The 12,802-nt window shown below is 37.9% G+C and overlaps 1 long non-coding RNA gene across 1 annotated transcript; it reads right to left on the bottom strand.

Moving 5' to 3' along the window:
* Positions 1-7,765: 7,765 nt before the first annotated feature.
* LOC120294143 lies at positions 7,766-9,221 on the bottom strand. The gene is made up of 2 exons (XR_005551627.1): positions 8,677-9,221; positions 7,766-8,545 (listed from the first exon to the last, which is right to left on the bottom strand). It is a non-coding gene; the product is annotated as an uncharacterized LOC120294143 (long non-coding RNA).
* Positions 9,222-12,802: the final 3,581 nt, after the last annotated feature.

Here is a 12,802-nt window from a genome sequence, read left to right as displayed (position 1 = left end):
CGCGTTTCTGTTCCTTTTTTGTTCCCAGGAACAAAAAACAAAAAAAAACTGTTTTTAAACAGAAAAAAGAAGTGAAAACAAACAGGTCCTTAATTGTCTGCCAAATTTCCAGTATTTGGCATGTCCTTGTTTGATCATCATGAAGAAGTCAACTGGTCCTAATGATCCAAAAGCTTGTCTTACACTTTGTATCCTCTACATAGACCTATCTTTCTGGAATTATGATTTTTCCAATTCTGGAGGATATTTTTGCTTATGAGCTACCTCAAGAAAAGAGCGGCTTTCGCTCGTTGATGAAAAGCTGTCCAATCTGCTTCCACAGATGACATCCTTTTTCATCGACTTGTGCATTGTATGCCAATCTCGTTATTGAGTTATTACCAGTGACTATTATTTCTAAATTCTATTTACAGTTGGGAATGTCAAGCTTAGCCGCTTTAGCAATTTAGCTTCTGACCTTGTAATTTAATTTTCTGGGGAGTGTACAGAGTGCCTTTTGACAAAGTATTTTCCGAATGAGTATGCATGTTGCTATCCGAACCATGGTCCGGCAGATCCCTAACAACTTTTCTGTTGAAAAGAAATTCAATTTCCCAGAAGCAATCCCAAAGTCTGAATCCAGAGAAAATGAATCAGAGTCAGTCTCATCTTCTAGATGCTTTTCTGCGCACATCGCTGCTAATCACACTTCTTATCTAAACTTAGTCTCAGCTAGCAATCATTTATTATAATACAACAATCATGGAAAGAATTCCATACACTCAGATGAAATCAGAATGTTTGTCTTGATAGACAATGCAATATTCACATGCATATGTCACGGCCAAGAGGTTTTTGTAGCTAAAGGTTTGCGCCTTTCCGCGGAAGACCTTCTGCGATCGCTAGGATTCCCAACAAGACTTCTTCCAAAACTTTTTAAGAGCGGGTGATACAGTAATTGAGCCACATTCTAGAATTCTCCTGTCATTAGTGTCGGTAGTTGGTAGGTTTGGTGGTACAATCTCGTCCGTCGGATGAAAAGCCGATCAATTGATGTAATTAGAAGACCTCAAGTATAAGAAGGGGTACCCTCCCTCTCATTTGTATCCATCCAAACATTTTAGCAATACAAAGGCTCTTTTCTTTCTAGTGCTTCTCTCTCTAGGAACTTTCTCTTTGTACAATCCGGTGATCGAGTGAGCGAGCGAGCGTGCGATCGAGCAAGGCTTAGGTTAGGTGCTCCGACGATTCAAGTCGATCCAAGAGTGCTTGAGTCCCCGTATGGTCGCGATCCCAATCGATCAGCCTGTGACACATACATGGAAAAATATTTAACATTTCTAAGCAGTCATCAACAAGTGTTGTCAGATATTACATCCATTGTTACGATTACCAAATTACAGAACAAGGACTCCGGTGATGCAAGCAGTCACGTTTGCTTTGTCCAGATGGAATTATATCATCACCTAGGAAGCCAAAGGGAACATTAGAGGTTTTTCTTAGAAGATATGGCACATGGAATAGAGAAAAAGCTCCGACCCCTGCTTGACAGTGAAATGGAAGATCTTCCTCTTCCAAGGCAATTTCTAGTTGTCTCAGAATTGATCATTGTCCTTGAGAGAAAATATTGGATGCTTGAGTAGTGCCACATAGAATTTATAGTAGTCCATGCATCAGTTGCCATGTGTACACACAGCCCCAACTCTAACTTCATTGGTCTCCTTTTTTGTGCCCTCACTGCTCCCGTCAATCTCACTTTCATCTCTCTCACTTTATTTTCTTCTTATTCCTTCTTCAAATCCCTAAATCGAATCAAAACTTCAAATATCGTCCTTTTTCATTTCTTTCACAGCTATTTTTTTTTTCTTTCTGGCGCTTCTTGACAGTTTGATGCCCTTGCTGCCACACAATCCTTTGGCATCAAACAACTCAAACTGCTCACTAAGCTTTTGGATGTATTTTATATGGATGGTATTACAGTTGTAGAATGTCTATTGTGTTCAAAGACGCATAAAATAGGGAAGTAAATATTTCTCTCCAAGATGTGTAAACGCATAAAGACCCAAGAAAAACCTGTAGATGCATCTGGAGAAGCATCTTTATGCAGGAGAATAGCGCCCTACTGAGACAGATACCAAGAAAGAAGAAGCACAAGAGAGAGCAGGTCAAGCTAGTAGCTACATCCACTCGACACTCTCAGACTTGCTATTATTTTCACCCAGTTTGAGAAAAACTTTACATATGGACTTGAGATCTTTAGAGTACAAAAGAATTCCAAGATGGTTTCTCGGGAGAAAAGTGTCCTGCCCAAGCAAACAACTAATTAGTAGCATTGCCAAGCAACTACTCTATTCATAGTGATTGAAAAACCGATTGCAGTAAGAGTAACCAATACAAGAAGATATGGATCCGAGTTCACTAATTATAAGTACAGAAAGGAACTAGGCAAAGACACAAGCAATTATGTGGATTTAATGAGTGACGATATATGAATAAAACAGTAAGGGTGTGTTTGTTTGTGTTTCTTTTTTTTGGTTTATGAACACAAATCTTGTTTTTTTGTTCCCGGAAACAAAAAAAGAATACGTTTGTTTGCGTTTTTGTTCCAAATCTTTTTTTTTTTGTTACCCGAGAACAAATTTGGAATGAAACAAGAAACAAGTTTCGGAACACTTTGGAGAAACAAATTTTTCTTTCTTCTTTCTTTTCTTTTTCTTTTCTTTTTTTTTTTCTTTGGCCGGTCGCCGACCTTGGCCATGACCGGCGACCGCCATCGAGGGCCCGCAAACTCGCCGGCCCTCGTTGGCTGGTCGCTGACCATGGCTGAGGCCGGCGACCGGCCAAAAGGAAGAAAAAAAGAAAAAAAAAGAAAGAAAAATACAATAAAAATATTAAAAAATTAAAGAACACAAATTTACCAAACGTGTTTCTCCTCTTTTTCTATTTTAGGAATAAGTTTACCAAACGCGTTTTTCTATTAAAAAATTATTCCCCGAAACAGAAATAGTTTTTTCAATTTCTGTTCTCTAGAACAATTTTTTAACAGCAACATTATCAAACGTACCCTAATTGAACCAGAACATTGGAATTGCTCAATTTCTTCGGAGCACTTAGCAACGCCAAAGGAACAACAGAAACCCACCTCCATTGTTAGGGTATTTTCATCAGACACCTGGTGGGCATATGACGAGATGACTAATCCGAAACACAGAAGGAGGACAAAGGGTATTGAGAATGTACTGAGTTGTAAGAGAGGGACGACGACGGACATGGAGTTGGCCTTGGCGCGTGGGAATGCAGAGACAGCAAAGGCGGGAAGCCAAGCCTAGGCCTCACTTCGAGGGTCTGGAGGCAAGCCTCCTTGTCTACCGTCTCGAACCTCTATCAGGGCTGGCGCCAGAGGCTCCGCCATCGGCAGTGGCCGCGGTCGCCATCTGGTGAGCCGTGAAGAAACGAAAAAGAGAGTCCGATGAAGTTAGAGTGGGCCAGCGTGTACACGTAACTGAGGAGTTTGACTATGATTGATCTTACGTGGCACTCATCAAGCAACACGTGGCAATTATTATCATGCCGGTCATCATTTTTTCTATTTTTCCAGGTCCTTTCCTTTTGTGAAAAATAAAAATTCATAAACTTTTTGATAAATATTATCCCTTGTATGTTTTGAATTAATTAACAATAATTTTTCGTTATTGATAAAAATTATATTTACACATTTTTTATGACTATAAAAGTATTTTTCCATCATGTATTTTTAAAATTATTTATTTTTCACAAAATAAATAAAACCTTAATTTTTTTTTCCTATTTCTCTTTCTCTATCCTCTTTTCCTAATTTATCCTTGCTTACTTCCTTTTTCATATGTAGTATTTCTATATTTTTTTTTTTTCAATTTTTCTTCTTACTTACGTAATCATAGAAAATAATAGGACAATGTATTCCTTGGGTGGAGCTATCTGTATCGGAGGAGTTGTGAGTGGGATCGAATTTTGTTTCTACTACAATTATTATTTTATTTTCATTAAACTCCTTTCATTTTGCAAAAATAAATAATTTTAATAAATATATTTCTAGAAAAGTCACCTATATCATTAAAACTAATTAGTTAATAAAAAATATTTTTATTAACAATATAAATTATATCTAGATATTTTTTGCAGACGATGCAAATATTTAAAGTTTATTTATTTTTATAAGTGATACAAGTAATTTTTTTCAAATGTTTTTCAATTATTCATTTTTTGTGAAATAAACAAAAATTAATCAAGGTATGGCACATTCTCTTTTTGTGTATTATTATGGACTACAAAGGATTCAACAAAACAAGAAAGAATTCGATTTCACCCCAATTTCCTAGAAATAATTTGAGCATCTAGTATATTGGCATGTCACTTTATAAAACGTAAAAATATACAACTTAAATTTCTTACATTAGCACACTGGGAAAAAAAAAGGCTCTAAAAAATTAAAGACGCTCTTGACTTTCAAAAGAACACTCATCAAGAATTGAACTTCTGAGGAAAATAGAGAGGTGTAACATTAAAATTCCACCTATTTTTTTTCTAAGGATTAAGGAATATTAATTCAAGATTATTGATGATACAATTTTTTTTATTATTATTATACATAACAGATAATTTAGCCAAAACAGAAAAGTGTCCCACTCAAAAAATATGAACAAATCGATTAAAAAAAGATGACAAAGATTAAAAAAAAAAAAAAAAAAGGCTTATTATATCCTGTATCAATGCCGTCTTTTTTCTTTATATTGTGTAATTTTTTGCAATGTAAGTACCCATGTTTTTTTTTTTTTATGAACTCTTTATTATATACATCTAAAAATCTTTCTTTGTTAAAGTAAATCAAAAGAGAAAATTCCAACTTTTTAAAATCCCGCAGGGAAAAGAAGAAGCTCTGGGGAACTATCTCCAACTCATTATTATAATAATTAAAGAGCTTGTGATGTTAGAGTTTCCGTAGGAAATCAATCTTCGATCTTGAATCTTGAAATTATTTCCTATTTTACTAATCTTAACCTGACTCGAATTAGGAAAGAAACTCTCACTCCTCAGTGCACTCTGAAAACTTGACTACAAAGCCATCCCAATTCCAACGGTAAACCAACCATATATTTCCCTCTCTATGCCTCCGAGTCCTCATCGTCCTCTGTCTCTCTATTCTCTCCAACGTTGTCTTTCTCTCTTTCGCTCTCTCTCTCTGAATTTCTCTGCACCTTGTTGCCCCTCTGTTGTTCTCGCGAAGCACTTTCCTGTTTCTTTCGCCACGAACCCATGGAGCTCGTCGATTCCTTGGCACCCAAAACGGCAACCATGTGTGACGTCCTGAGCGGCGATGTCCACTCGCCATTGTCGATGGACTCTTCGCCGTCGCGCGTTTCTTATCTGGAGGATCACGAGAAGAAGAAACCCATTGGCGACCGCCTGAGAAGCAAGTTCCACTCACCGGCGTCGATGGACTCTTTGTCATGCCTTTCTTTTCTGCAAGATCAGGAGAAGAGTAGCCAGGAGAAGAATGGCGACGAAGGGGCAACAGGTATTTCATCTGCAGGAGTGGTGGCGTCTCGCGAGTTTTTCCTCCTTGCGCCTGATCAGAACACGAAGGAAGTCGGCCACCCTCGTCAAGAAATCGTTCCTGCCCAACTGAAGCGAAAATCCACGGCCTCACTTACCAATGCCGAATCCTTAATTGTGGAGAAGAAGGCGAAGTGCAATAGAACGCAGAAGAGAAAGAAAGAGGCCTCGGGATGTGACGCCGAGGAAGTTTCCACAGAGTTGACGCTGCTCTTCGACCCTTATAAGATCAAGAAGAGGCTCACGCAAAGCGATCTCGGCCACCTGTCGAGGCTCTTGATCGGGCGGGACTCTGTGAAGAGCCACTTTCTCCGATGGATGAACGAGGAGACAGTGAGGCAAGTCGAGAGCAGCAAGGGGGCTGACGTCATCGTGAGGGACATGGACACGTGCTCTGAGCATAGACTGGTGTTCGTGTTCTGGGCGTCGTCTGGGTCCTACGTCCTCAAGGGGGGTTGGATCAAGGAGTTCGTGAAACGGAGGGGTTTGGCGGTTGGCGATGAGGTTGGGATATATTGGGAGCCTATTGCTAGCAAGTTCCACTTTAGCCTTCTTCACAAGGTAAATTAGACATAATCTTGAACTAGTATTGCTGTTGTTCAGTGACAGACAGAATTTTTGACCTGTGGAAAGGATATAGTGATGGAATTCTATTGTACACAATCGAAATATCTTTGCTTTCCCCCAGAAATTCAATTCACGCTTGTTTTGAAGTCCGGTTCCATGTCTTTAAATTTTCTCTTGTGAAGTTTTCAGTGTGGTGATACCTTTAAATGGGGAAAGTTGATTATGGTAAATTGGCAACATTTGACTTTCTTAATCTTTTCTGAACACAAATTTCAAAATGATCCTTTTCTAACTCAGACTTCTTATAGATGAGTGTGCAAATTGCAATGCTGTTAATAGTTCAATACATGCCCACATAATTTGCGCTTTCACCTCAACAGTGAATGCATAAACTGGTTTTAGTTACTGTTTCATCAAGATGTTTCTACTGAACTCTCCAAATCAATAGCTCAGATAATTTGCCATATGTGACTCCATATGCAATGATACAGAGATGTTCAGCTAGTTAGATTGTGTAGTTTTTGTACAACACATTACGCATAGCATATCCAAAGGGGCCAGAGTTAATTTCTTGTTGCTTTCTCCAGCTTTGGCCTTGGACACTCGTTTGAAAAATTTCTCAATCCCTGCTTGCATAGATTAATTGTTTGCTAAATTTCAAGTATCTGGCATGTCCTCGTTTGATCATAATGAAAAGTCACCTGGTCCTAAAGATCCAAACTATTGCCTTACACTTCAAATCCTCTGCATAAACCTCTCTTTCTGGAAATTATGATTTTCAAAACCTTACAACAGATCAAAAGAAACTGGTGAATATTTTGGTGTATTGATAAGGGAGTGATGAGGCTTTTAAGCCGGCTACCTCAATGAAAGCGCAGCTTTCACTCAGCAATGTACAAGCTGCCCAAATTTCCTCCCACACTACATCCTTTTCCATTGTGTCGCGCATTGTATGCCAATCTTGCAATGATTATCACCAGTCATTGTTCCCTTTGAATTCATTTTACCGTCGAGATTGTCAAGCTTAGCTACTCTAGCAATTTAGCTTCTGAGATTAATAGTTTTCTAGGAAGTGTACAGAGTTTGTCAAGCTTAGCTGCTCTAGTAATTTAGCTTCTGAGATTAATAGTTTTCTAGGAAGTGTACAGAGTGCCTCTTGACAAGGTATCTTTGAAATGACTAAAAAGTCATGGTTGGTTACAAGAAGTTCAATTTTCAGGAAGTAATCCCAGCCTCTCAATCCAGAGAAAGTGAATTAGAGTGGATCTCATCTTCCTAATTTTTTTTCGTGTGCGAAAATGTTTTGTGTCACTTGGCCTTTTCTTCTGTTTTGAGAGGAGTGATCCTGGTCTTTGAGAGGCATGACAAGAGAAAAGCATATTCTCTCTTTCCTGTAAACTAATCCTAATTCTTATCTTAGTTTCATCAACCAGCAATCACTAATCACGAGGCATGACAAAAAAGAGGAAAACGGGTCTAGGATGTACTGAGTCTCTTTTGAAAACACAATTCAAGGAAGTCAGAAGCTGCAACAAGAGCTTCTATCTAAAGAAAGTAGCAGTATGCTTTACATCTAGCTCCGTGGATTAGTTCAGTCACAATTAAGGAAAGAATTATATACTCTCAATTGCAATCAGAATGTATGCCTCGATAGACAATATTATATTCAAATGCATACATAGATAAACCTATTACATTTATAAATAGTATATCTCAAGTAACCATTGGCAGAGATTACCCTCATTATTACCTTCACCAAACTGCAAAAGGAGGACTTTGGTGTATCATGAAATTGTTTTTGCTTTGTCCAGATGGAGGAGGTATATCATCACTTAGGGAGCCAAAGGGAACACTAGAGGTTTCCTCAGAAGATATGGCAAACGGTCTGGAGATTCCTCGCTATGTTCCTCGTTTCTGTACAGATCCCTTCACTCTATCTCTCTCTCTCGTCTCTCTCAGTTTCTCTTTTTCTCCCTTCTGCAGACTCCGCTCTCTCCTCCTTTTTTGTTTCTTCACAGCTACCTTTAGCTCATCTCTGGTCTACCGGCAGTTCAATCTTGCCCTTGATACCCTCTCTGCCATGCACTATGAGCCTCTTCCATTTCATGTATGGCATCGCCACTCCCTTTGGCAGCATTCACTAATCAATCCTTTGGCATACAGACCCAATAAGAACCTGTTAATGCATTACCGAAAGAAGCATCTTTATGCAGGGAACATGCCCTGCCGAGACAGATACTGAGAAAGGAGTAAAAGAGGGCAGTTCAAGCTAGCAGTTTCATTTACCTGACAATCTCAGACTCGCCATTATTTTCACCCTGTTTGAGAATTAAACTTTACCTATGGGACTTGGGATCTTTAGAGTACAGTAGAGTTGCAAAATGCGTTCCTCAGAAGAAAAAGCATCCTGCCCAAGCAAACAAACAATCAGTAGCATTTCGACGAACTCTATTCAATAAAAGTGAGTGCAGTAAGAGTAACCAATCCAAGAACATATCCATCCGAGTACGGGGAAAAAACTAGGAAAAGAAACAGTACACAAAGCCAATTCCACGGGGTCCAGCAAGAATGAGTTATGACAGACGACCAAAACAGTAACAGAACCAGAAGCATCGAACTGCTCCATCTCTTCTTATCACTAACCAACGCCAGCGAAACAACAAAAGCCCAGCTCCACTCTCAGAGGAATTTCATCGGACGCCTGGAGGGCGCATGTGGGGACGACCCCAGCGCGCTGGAAGGCCGAGACGCGGAGGTGGGGAGCGAAGCACGGGCCTCGCTTCGAGGGACGGACGAAGGCTCTGTAATTACACTAAACGCCACAAAATGGGTCACTGATGATCGATATCAAAAGGCTTTTAACGATTTTGGAGGCACAGCGTGATCAACAATCACCCTGAGAGTGGTCAATACGATTATAGGAGTGGGAGCAGAAGAACCAAGCACTAGAGAGGTTCAGCAAATAAAATAAATGGAAAATCAAAGTGGGAAAATAGCGGGGTGCACAAAGTGTGATTCTGGTGAAGCAGATCGAAAAAGTTCGATGTATTCTTGATCCAGAGTGCTTATGCGTACCCAATAGAGAGCTAATGCAGTCATTTTTTCTATTTTCAATGATATTCTTCTCTCTACACAAGTTACAGCGAGACGAAAGCAATGAACAATTAATCGATTCATTAATTCTCTGTGATTTCGTGATATATGCTAATTTGATTGCAAAATGTTACATTATCTTATATCGATTATGAAAATGATTAGTGGCCAGTTTATAAATGTAAGTGAAATGGTCATTTTTTGAGCTAGTTTTTCCGGATAATCTTAATATATATTTCCTTAAGTGTCCACACTTGCTTAAATCTGAAATGGTTACGATTCAATTTTATGAAATATTTTTTGTTCTTCTTTTTCTCGTGCTAATTACTTATTTTATTCAACAATCTGTTTTTGCTATTGAGAAATCTTTAATTGTGGCGAGAGATTTCTTGTTAAGTATGCATGCAATATGTGAATCAGCTTTTTTTTGGCTTTCAATTCTATCATTCGGGCACCTAGTCCTTCAAAAGACATTCGTTTCTTGATTACAAAGTTGCATTTGCTGGACTTTTTGATTCATAGGAACCCTTGTCAACTTCTCACAAACGAAGTGTTTGCCGGGAAGTTCATCATACACTTTGCTAAAAAAGTAAATACAATAAGGCTACGTTTGGTAGTCGGGATAAAATTCGGAATATGATATGATTTATCATATCTTACGTTTGGTGCTCGCTCAAGATAAGATAAAGTCATATATAAGAGGGATATAGACAGGATACAATTATTTCATGAAAAATGTGGGATAAAAGTGGATAGGATTCTAATATATATAATATGAAAATTATTTTCTCGAATAATAAACTTATTAAATTAACAAAATTGAAATTATATTTCAAAATAAATAATATTTGAATTCTAATTTAAAAAATAAAAAAATAAAAAATATTTTTAATTAATCTTATTTTACTTTATATATTTAGCTTTAATTCTATCTTATAATAAACATTCAATCTATAAATTAAATATTTATATTTATTATACATTTTAGGTATTTTTGTATTTTAGGTATGTTAGTATAGTTTACTATTTGATAAAATTTTATTAAAGAATGATGAAAGCAGAAAAAATAATAAAGAAAATAATATAAAGTAGAGGAAAAAAATTAAAATTAAAATAAAGGAATAGTGTTACGAGAGATTTTCACCATATCGATTATGAACATTTAAATTCATTTACAATGATACGTTGTTTATATAAAAAAAAAAAAATGTACATTATATGATATGAATATATCTGACTTTAATATTATGATTTACCAAATAATGAATAGGATATAAACAAATCTCAGAATTTCATATTCTATCATATCTAGTCCTATTCCGATTAGAAATCCGGACGACCAAACGTAGCCTAACATTGGTGTATATGAAGGAAGGGGTTGAATGTCAATAATAGAAAAACAAATGAAGAAGACTAAATCGATTCATCGCAGAGGAGAAATTAGGGTTCAAATTTTCATACGTGTAAAAATACACACAAAAAAAAAGGAAAGAAAAAAAGCAAAATAATGACAGAAGAATAGATAACTAGACGAAATAATAAGCAAACCAACAAAATAAAAAAGGGGATCAATTCGGAAGCCCATTTACCCATTTACATTAGCTCATCCTTTAAGCCCATTTTGCATCACGTAGGCCGAATAAAAGGGAGCCCATAAGCTAAGCCCATCAAAATTAGCTCTTTTTTTTTTTCCCTTGGCAATAAATGCATTGAAAATCCTAAAACTTGTTACAAAAGTGTAGTAAGTTCTAAAACTTTCAAAAAATACAAATAAATCTTAAAATTTGTTACAAAAATGTAATCGAGTTCTAAAATTTTCAAAAAACACAATTGATTAAATAAAAGGACTTGTCAAAACGTTCTAAAATTTATCAAATTGATTAAATCAAAGCATTTTATTGATAGAACTTTATGCAATTAAGTTCTAAAACTTTTAAAAAAATTTATTAATAAAAGACTTGATTTAATCAATTTGATAAATTTTAGAATTTGATTGCACTTTTGAAATTTTTAGGACTGTATTTCACTTTTTTAAAGTTTTAGGATTAGATTACACTTTTTAAAAATTTTAGAACTCGATTGTACTTTTGTAATAAATTTTATAATTATTTATATTTTTAGAAAATTTTAAGATTAAATTATATTTTTACAATAAATTTTTAGATTTATAGTGCACGTATCCCCTTTCTTTTCTTTTTCTTTTCTATTCTCCGTATCGTAACCGCTCGCTCCCTCCGATGAGAAAATATCAACGCTCTCTCTCTCTCTCTCTCTCTAAAGAAGGAAGAGAAAGCGCGCACTCCGCCCGATGAAGAAGCGGAGGCCGGCGAGCTCCGATCGGCCGGCCGCCGACGATGCCACCCGCCGCCCGTTCCCGTGCAGCGGCGCCACCGAACCACCGCCGCGGGCGCGCGCTCTTCCTCAGTCGGCGGAGGAGGACGGCGGAACCAGCGCGCGCGTTTTTCCTCTCTGGTTTTACGATCTCGCCAGCACCGCCTTCTTCTTCTCCTCTTGTTTTCCCACAGGCAACGACTTCGCCGGCGGCGATCTACCTCCGATCGCCGTCGCTTCGAGTTTCTCTTCCACCGGCACCGGTCTTCGGTCGTGACGCTTTCCTAGAGTTCCACTCCTAGGTGTAATCACCGCCCGTGGCTAACGACTGCACCTTCAAGTTGAAATGATCGCCCACCAGACATGGATAGAGCACTGGCCGCCGTCGGTTTCCGTCGCAGGGTATTTTCGCAGCTGTGTTTTCCAGTCAGTGAGCTCAAAGAAATGTCAACTTGCTTGTTTTCCCTTTACTGGCTCCAATCTTCAGTGTCATTGTCTCTGCCGAGTTCTCCCTACGATTCCATCGTCATTCAAGGCCGCTTGTTGTTTTTCTTCAAGGTATTGCTTATACTTCGCTTCTGTCGCTTCGCACGTGAGACTGAGACCGAGAACTCTAGAGTGAAAGCAGCATCTTATTGAGGATATGTTATTGATTTGAGCCTGCTTGGATGATGATGTTGTGGTCGTGTGATTTGAAGTTGCTGCTTCGTCCCTGCGTTTTGATCACTAAGCCGAGATGCCTGTCACGTGTTTTGGCGAAATGCCTAGATGAAGTTGATACATGAACGAGCTTAGTCGACCTTATCCTTGATAAGTTCACTCTGATTTGTCTGAAATTCAGTTTAAGTCAAGGAATGCGATTCAGTGACGAGAAAAAAAAAAAGAAAAAGAAAAAGGAAGTAGATTTGGTGTGTGTATCAGTTGCATCATTAATTTAATGAAAAAATTAGTAAGAGTAGAACGTTTGGCCAAAGAAGGGCCACCCTCTTGAAGGAATGAGTTGAGCAAAGGTCCACTCTATCTTCAAACTCGCCTTTGGAAGAGGGGAAGATGCAAGATTCGAGGTGATCAAATCTAGATATTTGACAAAACTTGAAAAAGGAATGCCTGGATCTAAGGCAATTAGAGACTTTTGGCACGAATTATGTTGAATTATCTTATCCCAAGATATCTAGGGAGAATTAAGTGGCCATGAACTAGTCTACATAGAAAAAGATATTGTGGGTTTATTCTTTTCTTC

The sequence above is a fragment of the Eucalyptus grandis genome, chromosome 5, assembly GCF_016545825.1.
Source record: "Eucalyptus grandis isolate ANBG69807.140 chromosome 5, ASM1654582v1, whole genome shotgun sequence".
Classification (NCBI taxonomy): domain Eukaryota; kingdom Viridiplantae; phylum Streptophyta; class Magnoliopsida; order Myrtales; family Myrtaceae; genus Eucalyptus; species Eucalyptus grandis.
This window is presented reverse-complemented; position numbering and strand designations above follow the sequence as displayed.